Raw genomic sequence first — 12,454 nt, 5'->3', positions numbered from 1 at the left:
ATACAAGCATTTTCTTCACAAATACTGGCAAACTGAGGACGCAAACAACCACTATCAGCTTCAGGAGGATCCCATTGAGCACCATTGGCTGAGACTTGGTCAGTAATTTCTGTCATTTTTTCATTCATTTCATTTAATTCATGTGTGATTTACATCATTATTGTATTCAGAATAGTTTTTGTATTGAATTATTACTTTATTTCAGAAATCTGAATAATTTTTGTAATCTAAATGACTGTTGTATTATGATTTTTATATTTGATGTTATGTTTTTAGACAATTTCAGCAAATACCATGTTTTTTACGAGCTGGTGAGGGCCGCCGCAGAATATTCTGTTTTGCAGTTCCATGAGAGCATCTCCAATAGTTGCGCTATCGTCGGGCACGCAAAACCCCTTTTGCAACACCGAAATAGGAAATTTTAGCGCGTCGGAGTGCGCTCGCTCGAGCGGTGGCGGCAAAATACTGCGCACGTGAGCCGCTCCAGCGGAGCGCTAAAACTCAGCGCGTGTGAGCAGCCGACGCTTGCAACTTGTTTATTTTGAGAATACAATATGGATATTTAAAACATAAAAAGACATAGCATAGTTTAATTCCACGACACATCAACAATCATGCCACATCAACCAACCAACTTCAAAATCAACCAACGAAGTTCATGACATAAAAAAAGTTCTCACAAAGAAATGGCACATCAACAATCATGCCTCATCTTCATCCTCATCTTCCTCCGTTTCTTCATCCTCATCCGAAGACGATTCTTCCCCCTCCTCCTCTTCATCATTGACGCGCGTTGCATCATCATGTGGATCTCGGTAGATGTTGGCAAGATCTTCAACGGTATCATGCGAAGGTATGTGAGGAGGCACACCGAAAGACATGTGTCCCCGGAGGTGCTCCCATGCCTCCTATGAGAGATGCAAAACTCATGCCTCCCATGCCCCCCCATGGTAGCTCCGAAGCCACCCATGCCTCCCATGCCGCACATGGTAACTCCGAAGCTACCCATGCCTCCCATGCCACTCATGTCTCCCATAGTAGCTCCCATGCCTCCAATGGCCATGCCTCATTTTTGGATCAAGACTTCTTCTCGGGCAACCTTGACGTACTCCTTTTGTTGCTCGTCGAGGGTAGATGTGTCCATGATGAGGAACAAGTACTTCTCCTATTCCAACAATCTAGCGCGCTCCTCCATGGCCAATTTCTTCTCCTCCAATGCCACCTTCCCCACCTTGGCCGCCACCCTTCTCTCCTCGGTCACCAACCTCCTCTCCTCGGCCGCCGCATCTTAGTTCTTTGCCATCTTGTTCACCTCATTCGCTTCCTTTCTTGCGTTCACAATAGCTTCCATAGCATTTTTAGCTCATCGTCTCCTTTTCTCTTCTTATTTTCTTTTCCATCTTTGTTGCCTCCACTTGTTCTATTTGGCTTGGAGTAGGAAACCGAATTTGGTGTAGGGTTTCTCTTGCCGCCATCACTTGATGACTCTTTCTCATCATCATCCAAATAAATAGTTCGCTTGCGTTTGTTGCTCTCCTCATCGCCACCTTCATGGGGCCTCCATTTCTCATCATCCTTCAACGCATTGTAGCAATGGGGCAAGGTAAATGGTCTCCCTTTCTTGATCTTTCCTTTCTTGCTCTTCTTCTCCTCTCCTTGAAATAAGTTTTGTGCAATAGTGAGCTACAAACAAAAGAACAAGTTAGCACTTGAAGCACCAAAAAAGAAGCATGAACATGGAAGAATCATGAAAGAAATGACACTTACCCTATCTCGGTCATTAGTGCCACTTGGGTTAAGCGTGTCAACCGCCTTAGGTGCGGCCGCCCACTTTTGAGAATCTTTGTTGATTGTCGACCACAGGGAGCGAAGAGATCTTTCTGTGCAATCAATTCCACTTTGTTGTATAAATCAAAGTGCTCCTTCATCCGGATAAAATATGCATCTCTACTTTGGCCCCCTCCAACCGTGGCATCCCTAGACACTTTCAACCATGTATTGCATAGCAAGACGCGTTCATCCATGGTTTAGTTGCCCGCTCTTCCTTTTGGTGCATCGACGATACCCTCATCATCCTCGTCCACCTCAAACTCATGATCATCTAAATGCACATCATTGGTTTGAGACCAATGGGAATTGTTGGAGCCAACACCCATAGTAGTCATGTATGTCTCATCATTTAAATACAAAGTATATACAACAAACAAATATAAGCTATCCACATGTATCTATTCATGTAAAAAACAACAACGAAAAAAGTGGGTGAAAACATACCTTGCGGGCATTCCATCAAACACGCTGTGCGCATTGGCCGTCGGTGGTACGAACGAGCTCGCCGACGCTTTGGTTGCCGCAGCATCCGTCACACGACGTGCAAGTTTCTTCTTCGGCGGCCTAGTGGAGCCATCCACCGCCTTCTTCTTCTTTCTGGACACCTTCTTGATGGTCTTCTTCACCACTGGCGCATTTGGAAGCTTCGAGAGGGGGGCACATGTCACGACGGGTGCCGGCACGCCGTCACACACCGAGGTCATCCATGGCGCCATGAAAAGGTTGCGCGCGAGACCGGTGCTCGGAGGAGCTCCGGCGGAGACGAGCCCAAAGCTCGCCGAGCTAGGGTTTGCACCGGCGGCGATGGTGGCGGAGGGATTGCGGGCGTAGGAGGGGGTGAGGGGGATGTCGGTGTTGGAATTATGCCCTAGAGGCAATAATAAATGTATAGTTATTATTATAATTCCTGTATCAAGATAATAGTTTATTATCCATGCTATAATTGTATTGAATGAAGACTCATTTACATGTGTGGATACATAGACAAAACACCGTCCCTAGCATGCCTCTAGTTGGCTAGCCAGTTGATCGATGATAGTCAGTGTCTTCTGATTATGAACAAGGTGTTGTTGCTTGATAACTGGATCACGTCATTGGGAGAATCACGTGATGGACTAGACCCAAACTAATAGACGTAGCATGTTGATCGTGTCATTTTGTTGCTACTGTTTTCTGCGTGTCAAGTATTTATTCCTATGACCATGAGATCATATAACTCACTGACAACGGAGGAATACTTGTGTGTATCAAACGTCGCAACGTAACTGGGTGACTATAAAGATGCTCTACAGGTATCACCAAAGGTGTTAGTTGAGTTAGTATGGATCAAGACTGGGATTTGTCACTCCGTATGACGGAGAGGTATCTCAGGGCCCACTCGGTAATACAACATCACACACAAGCCTTGCAAGCAATGTAACTTAGTGTAAGTTGTGGGATCTTGTATTACGGAACGAGTAAAGAGACTTGCTGGTAAACGAGATTGAAATAGGTATGCGGATACTGACGATTGAATCTCGGGCAAGTAACGTACCGAAGGACAAAGGGAATGACATACGGGATTATACGAATCCTTGGCACTGAGGTTCAAACGATAAGACCTTCGTAGAATATGTAGGATCCAATATGGGCATCCAGGTCCCGCTGTTGGATATTGACCGAGGAGTCTCTCGGGTCATGTCTACATAGTTCTCGAACCCGCAGGGTCTGCACACTTAAGGTTCGACGTTGTTTTATGCGTATTTGAGTTATATGGTTGGTTACTGAATGTTGTTCGGAGTCCCGGATGAGATCACGGACGTCACGAGGGTTTCCAGAATGGTCCGGAAACGAAGATTGATATATAGGATGACCTCATTTGATTACCGGAAGGTTTTCGAAGTTACCGGGAATGTACCGGGAATGACGAATGGGTTCCGGGAGTTCACCGGGGGGGCAACCCACCCCGGGGAAGCCCATAGGCTTTGGGGAGACACACCAGCCCTTAGTGGGCTGGTGGGACAGCCCCAAGGGGGCCTATGCGCCAAGAATAAGAAATCAAAGGAAAAGAGAAAAAAAAGAGGGAGGAAGTGGGAAGGGAGGGGGACTCCTCCCACCAAACCAAGTCCAACTCGGTTTGGGGGGGGAGTCCTCCCCCCCTTGGCTCGGCCGACTCCTTGGGGGTCCTTGGACCCCAAGGCAAGGCCCCCCCTCCCTCCTCCTATATATATGGAGCAATTAGGGCTGATTTGAGACGACTTTCTCACGGCTGCCCGACCACATACCTCCATAGTTTTTCCTCTAGATCGCGTTTCTGCGGAGCTCGGGCGGAGCCCTGCTGAGACAAGATCATCACCAACCTCCGGAGCGCCGTCACGCTGCCGGAGAACTCTTCTACCTCTCCGTCTCTCTTGCTGGATCAAGAAGGCCGAGATCATCGTCGAGCTGTACGTGTGCTGAATGCGGAGGTGCCGTCCGTTCGGTACTAGATCGTGGGACTGATCGCGGGATTGTTCGCGGGGCGGATCGAGGGACGTGAGGACGTTCCACTACATCAATCGCGTTCTCTAACGCTTCTGCTGTACGATCTACAAGGGTACGTAGATCACTCATCCCCTCTCATAGATGGACATCACCATGATAGGTCTTCGTGCGCGTAGGAAATTTTTTGTTTCCCACGCGACGTTCCCCAACAGTGGCACCATGAGCTAGGTTCATGCGTAGATGTCTTCTCGAGTAGAACACAAAAGTTTTTGTGGGCGGTGATGTGCGTTTTGCTGCCCTCCTTAGTCTTTTCTTGATTCCGCGGTATTGTTGGATTGAAGCGGCTTGGACCGACATTACTCGTACGCTTACGAGAGACTGGTTTCATCGTTACGAGTAACCCCCTTTGCTCAAAGATGACTGGCAAGTGACGGTTTCTCCAACTTTAGTTGAATCGGATTTGACCGAGGAGGTCCTTGGATGAGGTTAAATAGCAACTCATATATCTCCGTTGTGGTGTTTGCGTAAGTAAGATGCGATCCTACTAGATACCCTTGGTCACCACGTAAAACATGCAACAACAAAATTGGAGGACGTCTAACTTGTTTTTGCAGGGTATGATTGTGATGTGATATGGCCAATGATGTGATGTGATATATTGGATGTATGAGATGATCATGTTGTAATAGAAATATCGACTTGCACGTCGATGGTACGGCAACCGGCAGGAGCCATAGGGTTGTCTTTATACTAACGTTTGTGCTTGCAGATGCGTTTACTATTTTGCTAGGATGTAGCTTTAGTAGTAATAGCATAAGTAGCACGACAACCCCGATGTCAACATGTTGATGGATGATCATGGTGTGGCGCCGGTGACAAGAAGATCGTGCCGGTGCTTTGGTGATGGAGATCAAGAAGCACGTGATGATGGCCATATCATGTCACTTATGAATTGCATGTGATGTTAATCCTTTTATGCACCTTATTTTGCTTAGAACGACGGTAGCATTATGAGGTGATCTCTCACTAAAATTTCAAGACGAAATTGTGTTCTCCCCGACTGTGCACCGTTGCTACAGTTCGTCGTTTCGAGACACCACGTGATGATCGGGTGTGATAGACTCAACGTTCACATACAACGGGTGCAAAACAGTTGCGCACGCGGAACACTCGGGTTAAGCTTGACGAGCCTAGCATGTGCAGACATGGCCTCGGAACACATGAGACCGAAAGGTCGATCATGAATCATATAGTTGATATGATTAGCATAGGGATGCTTACCACTGAAACTATACTCAACTCACGTGATGACCGGACTTGGGATAGTGTAAGTGGATCATGAACCACTCAAATGACTAGAGAGATGTACTTTTTGAGTGGGAGTTTAGCATATAATTTGATTAAGTTAAACTCTTATTATCTTGAACATAGTCTAAGTCCACTTTGAATATATTTGTGTTGTAGATCATGGCTGACGCAAGTGTCATCCTGAATTTTAATACGTTCCTAGAGAAAGCTAAGTTGAAAGATGATGGAAGCAACTTTGTAGACTGGGCTCGTAATCTTAAGCTAATCTTACAAGCTGGGAAGAAGGATTATGTCCTTGATGCTGCGCTAGGAGATGAACCACCCGCTACGGCTGATCAGGATGTTAAGAACGCTTGGTTAGCGCGTAAGGAGGACTACTCAATAGTTCAATGTGCAGTCTTGTATGGCTTAGAACCGGGACTTCAACGTCGCTTTGAGCGTCATGGAGCATTTGAGATGTTCCAGGTGTTGAAGTTTATCTTTCAGAAGAACGCCTGGATCGAGAGGTATGAGACCTCCGATAAATTCTATGCTTGCAAGATGGAGGAAAACTCGTCTGTCAGTGAACATGTGCTCAAAATGTCTGGGTACTCAAACCGTCTGGCTGAGCTGGGGATTGAACTCCCGCAAGAGGCTATCACTGACAGAATCCTTCAATCACTGCCGCCAAGCTATAAAGGCTTTGTGTTGAACTACAACATGCAAGGGATGAACAAGTCTCCCGGCGAGTTGTTTGCGATGCTGAAAGTCGCAGAGTCTGAACTCCGTAAAGAGCATCAAGTGTTGATGGTGAGCAAGACCACTAGTTTCAAGAGAAACGGCAAAGGCAAGAAGGGCAATTCGAAGAAGAGCGGCAAACCTGTTGCCAATCCGCCGAAGAAACCCAAGGCTGGACCTAAGCCTGAAACAGAGTGCTTCTATTGCAAGGGTATGGGTCACTGGAAGCGCAATTGCCCCAAGTATCTGGCAGATAAGAAGGCGGGCAAAGAAAAATCAGGTATATTTGATATACATGTTATTGATGTGTACTTAACCGGCTCTCGTAGTAGTGCCTGGGTATTCGATACCGGTTCTGTTGCTCACATTTGCAACTCGAAACAGGAACTGCGGAATAGACGAAAGCTGGCGAAAGACGAAGTGACGATGCGCGTAGGAAATGGTTCCAAGGTTGATGCAATCGCCGTCGGCACAGTGTCACTTCAACTACCATCGGGATTAGTGATGAACTTAAATCATTGTTATTTAGTGCCTGCGTTGAGCATGAACATTATATCTGGATCTTGTTTATTGCGAGACGGTTACTCTTTTATGTCTGAGAATATTGGTTGTTCTATTTCTATGAGTAACATCTTTTATGGTCATGCACCGAATGTGAGAGGATTGTTCATATTGAATCTTGATAGCGATACGCATATGCATAACATTGAGACCAAAAGAGTTAGAGTAAACAATGATAGCGCCATATTTTTGTGGCACTGCCGCTTGGGTCATATTGGTGTAAAGCGCATGAAGAAACTCCATGCTGATGGACTTTTGGAGTCACTTGACTTTGATTCACTTGACACGTGCGAACCATGCCTCATGGGCAAGATGACTAAGACTCCGTTCTCCGGAACAATGGAGCGTGCAAGTGACTTGTTGGAAATCATACATACCGATGTGTGTGGTCCAATGAGCGTGGAGGCACGCGGCGGATATCGTTATTTCCTCACCTTCACTGACGATTTAAGTAGATATGGTTATGTCTACTTGATGAAGCACAAGTCTGAAACATTTGAAAAGTTCAAGCAATTTCAGAGTGAAGTGGAAAATCATCATAACAAGAAGATCAAGTTCCTACGGTCTGACCGTGGGGGTGAATATCTGAGTTTCGAGTTTGGTGCTCACTTAAGACAATGTGGAATTGTTTCGCAGTTAACACCGCCTGGAACACCACAGCGTAATGGTGTGTCCGAACGTCGTAATCGTACTTTGTTAGAGATGGTGCGATCTATGATGTCTCTTACTGATTTGCCGTTATCATTTTGGGGTTATGCATTAGAAACAGCTGCATTCACTTTAAATAGGGCACCATCAAAATCCGTTGAGACGACACCATACGAACTGTGGTATGGCAAAAGGCCAAAGTTGTCGTTTCTTAAAGTTTGGGGATGTGATGCTTATGTCAAAAAGCTTCAGCCTGAAAAGCTGGAACCCAAAGCGGAAAAATGCGTCTTCATAGGCTACCCAAAGGAGACAGTTGGGTACACCTTCTATCTCAAATCCGAGGGCAAAGTGTTTGTTGCTAAGAACGGAACTTTTCTCGAGAAGGAGTTTCTCTCGAGAGAATTGAGTGGGAGGAAGATAGAACTTGACGAGGTTGTCGAACCTCTCATCCCTCTGGATGGTGGCGCAGGACAAGGGGAAACCTCTGTCATTGCGACGCCGGTTGAGGAGGAAGTTAATGATGATGATCATGAAACTCCAGTTCAAGTTTCTGTTGAACCACGCAGGTCGACGAGATCACGCACTGCTCCAGAGTGGTACGGTAATCCCGTCTTATCAATCATGTTGTTAGACAACAATGAACCTGCGAATTATGAAGAAGCAATGGTGGGCCCAGATTCCAACAAATGGCTAGAAGCCATGAAATCTGAGATAGGATCCATGTATGAGAACAAAGTGTGGACTTTGGAGATACTACCTGAAGGCCGCAAGGCTATTCAGAACAAATGGATCTTTAAGAAGAAGACGGACGTTGACGGTAATGTGACCGTTTATAAAGCTCGACTTGTGGCAAAGGATTTTTCACAAGTTCGAGGAATTGACTACGATGAGACTTTCTCTCCCGTGGCAATGCTTAAGTCCGTCAGAATCATGTTAGCAATAGCTGCATTTTTCGATTATGAAATCTGGCAGATGGATGTCAAAACGGCGTTCCTTAATGGTTTTCTTAAGGAAGAGTTGTATATGATGCAACCCGAAGGTTTTGTCGATCCTAAAAATGCTGACAAGGTGTGCAAGCTCCAGCGATCCATTTATGGACTGGTGCAAGCATCTCGGAGTTGGAACAAACGCTTTGATGAGGTGATCAAAGCATTTGGGTTTATACAAGTGGTTGGAGAATCTTGTATTTACAAGAAAGTGAGTGGGAGCTCTGTGGCGTTTCTAATATTATATGTGGATGACATATTACTGATTGGAAACAACGTAGAGCTTTTGGAGAGCATAAAAGGTTACTTGAATAAAAGTTTCTCTATGAAGGACCTAGGAGAAGCTGCTTACATTCTAGGCATTAAGATCTATAGGGATAGATCAAAGCGCCTGATAGGACTTTCACAAAGCACATACCTTGATAAAGTTTTGAAGAGGTTCAAAATGGAACAGTCCAAGAAAGGGTTCTTGCCAGTGTTACAAGGTACGAGATTGAGTAAGACTCAGTGCCCAGCAACTGATGAAGATAGAGAGCATATGCGCTCCGTCCCCTATGCTTCAGCCATAGGTTCTATCATGTATGCGATGCTGTGCACTAGACCGGATGTTAGCCTGGCCATAAGTATGGCAGGTAGGTTCCAGAGTAATCCAGGAGTGGATCACTGGACAGCGGTCAAGAATATCCCGAAGTACCTGAAAAGGACTAAGGAGATGTTTCTCGTGTATGGAGGTGACGAAGAGCTCGCCGTAAAAGGTTACGTCGATGCAAGCTTTGACACAGATCCGGACGACTCTAAGTCGCAAACCGGATACGTATTTATTCTTAATGGGGGTGCAGTAAGCTGGTGCAGTTCCAAGCAAAGCGTGGTAGCAGATTCTACATGTGAAGCGGAGTACATGGCTGCCTCGGAGGCGGCTAAGGAGGGTGTCTGGATGAAGCAGCTCATGACGGATCTTGGAGTGGTGCCAAGTGCACTGGATCCAATAACCTTGTTCTGTGACAACGCTGGTGCCATTGCCTTAGCAAAGGAGCCAAGGTTTCACAAGAAGACCAGACACATCAAACGATGCTTCAACCTCATCCGCAACTACGTCGAGGAGGACGACGTAAATATATGCAAAGTGCACACGGATCCGAATGTAGCAGACCCGCTGACTAAACCTCTTCCACGGCCAAAACATGATCGACACCAGAACTGTATGGGTGTTAGATTTATTACAATGTAATTCACATGGTGATGTGAGGGCTAGATTATTGACTCTAGTGCAAGTGGGAGACTGTTAGAATTATGCCCTAGAGGCAATAATAAATGTATAGTTATTATTATAATTCCTGTATCAAGATAATAGTTTATTATCCATGCTATAATTGTATTGAATGAAGACTCATTTACATGTGTGGATACGTAGACAAAACACCGTCCCTAGCATGCCTCTAGTTGGCTAGCCAGTTGATCGATGATAGTCAGTGTCTTCTGATTATGGACAAGGTGTTGTTGCTTGATAACTGGATCACATCATTGGGAGAATCACGTGATGGACTAGACCCAAACTAATAGACGTAGCATGTTGATCGTGTCATTTTGTTGCTACTGTTTTCTGCGTGTCAAGTATTTATTCCTATGACCATGAGATCATATAACTCACTGACACCGGAGGAATGCTTTGTGTGTATCAAACGTCGCAACGTAACTGGGTGACTATAAAGATGCTCTACAGGTATCACCAAAGGTGTTAGTTGAGTTAGTATGGATCAAGACTGGGATTTGTCACTCCGTATGACGGAGAGGTATCTCAGGGCCCACTCGGTAATACAACATCACACACAAGCCTTGCAAGCAATGTAACTTAGTGTAAGTTGCGGGATCTTGTATTACGGAACGAGTAAAGAGACTTGTCGGTAAACGAGATTGAAATAGGTATGCGGATACTGACGATCGAATCTCGGGCAAGTAACGTACCGAAGGACAAAGGGAATCACATACGGGATTATACGAATCCTTGGCACTGAGGTTCAAACGATAAGATCTTCGTAGAATATGTAGGATCCAATATGGGCATCCAGGTCCCGCTGTTGGATATTGACCGAGGAGTCTCTCGGGTCATGTCTACATAGTTCTCGAACCCGCAGGGTCTGCACACTTAAGGTTCGACGTTGTTTTATGCGTATTTGAGTTATATGGTTGGTTACCGAATGTTGTTCGGAGTCCCGGATGAGATCACGGACGTCACGAGGGTTTCCGGAATGGTCCGGAAACGAAGATTGATATATAGGATGACCTCATTTGATTACCGGAAGGTTTTCGGAGTTACCGGGAATGTACCGGGAATGACGAATGGGTTCCGGGAGTTCACCGGGGGGGGGGGGGGCAACCCACCCTGGGGAAGCCCATAGGCTTTGGGGAGACACACCAGCCCTTAGTGGGCTGGTGGGACAGCCCCAAGGGGGCCTATGCGCCAAGAATAAGAAATCAAAGGAAAAGAGAAAAAAAAGAGGGAGGAAGTGGGAAGGGAGGGGGACTCCTCCCACCAAACCAAGTCCAACTCGGTTTGGGGGGGGGGGAGTCCTCCCCCCCTTGGCTCGGCCAACTCCTTGGGGGTCCTTGGACCCCAAGGCAAGGCCCCCCCTCCCTCCTCCTATATATATGGAGCAATTAGGGCTGATTTGAGACGACTTTCTCACGGCTGCCCGACCACATACCTCCATAGTTTTTCCTCTAGATCGCGTTTCTGCGGAGCTCGGGCGAAGCCCTGCTGAGACAAGATCATCACCAACCTCCGGAGCGCCGTCACGCTGCCGGAGAACTCTTCTACGTCTCCGTCTCTCTTGCTGGATCAAGAAGGCCGAGATCATCGTCGAGCTATACGTGTGCTGAACGCGGAGGTGTCGTCCGTTCGGTACTAGATCGTGGGACTGATCGCGGGATTGTTCGCGGGGCGGATCGAGGGACGTGAGGACGTTCCACTACATCAACCGCGTTCTCTAACGCTTCTGCTGTACGATCTACAAGGGTACGTAGATCACTCATCCCCTCTCGTAGATGGACATCACCATGATAGGTCTTCGTGCGCGTAGGAAAATTTTTGTTTCCCACGCGACGTTCCCCAACAGTCGGCGCGGCTGTCCATCGGGCGTTTTCGACGAGGCGGCGCGGCGGGGAAAAGGCGCCGTGGCGCGGGGCTGGAGCGGAGTGGGAGCGCGAGCGCTCGAGTGTGCAACACGCGGTAGCGGGCGCACGAAATATGGGGCACGCGATGTCGTTTCGCTCCGCGCGATGAACCGTTTATGCCACACACGTGTTTTTTGTGCCTCCACTGGAGCGTCCAGAACGGTTGCATGCGCGCAATAAAGCCGTTTTTTCCAGCGCGGCTGTTGGAGATGCTCTAATGCAGATTCTGTTCTGCCACGGCCCTCCCCAGCCCGTAAAAAGCATTTTTCGTAAACTGTAAACACACGATATGGGTCCGTGATATACATGATATTCTAGAGTTGCTCTAAGTAGTGATAAGATGGGTAGATGACGCTCCTCCGTTTCTTTTTTACTCCGCATATAAGATTTGTGTCAAGTCAAACTTTACAAAGTTTGACTAAATTTATATTAAAAAAATGAAAATCTACAATTTAGATATATATAATATGAAACTACATTCCATAAAGAATGTAACGATATTGATTTGGTACTGCGAATATTGATACTTTTTTATAAGTTTGGTCAGTAGATTTTAGTCAAAAGTTATATGTAGACTAAAAAAAATGGAGGAAGTACAATAGACTGTCAACAATAACACGTGGAGAAATATGGTCAATAATACATAGTGCTCGTTACTGTAAATAAAAAAACATAATGCACATTGCATTGGAAAGTTGTTAAATGTATGGAAGAAAGAACTCACAAAAGTCGGGATCTGTAACTACCAAAATAGTATCACTAAACAGAAA

This window comes from Hordeum vulgare, chromosome 5H (genome assembly GCF_904849725.1).
Source record: "Hordeum vulgare subsp. vulgare chromosome 5H, MorexV3_pseudomolecules_assembly, whole genome shotgun sequence".
NCBI lineage: Eukaryota > Viridiplantae > Streptophyta > Magnoliopsida > Poales > Poaceae > Hordeum > Hordeum vulgare.
The sequence above is the reverse complement of the archived record's forward strand: the minus strand, read 5'-3'. Positions refer to the sequence as shown.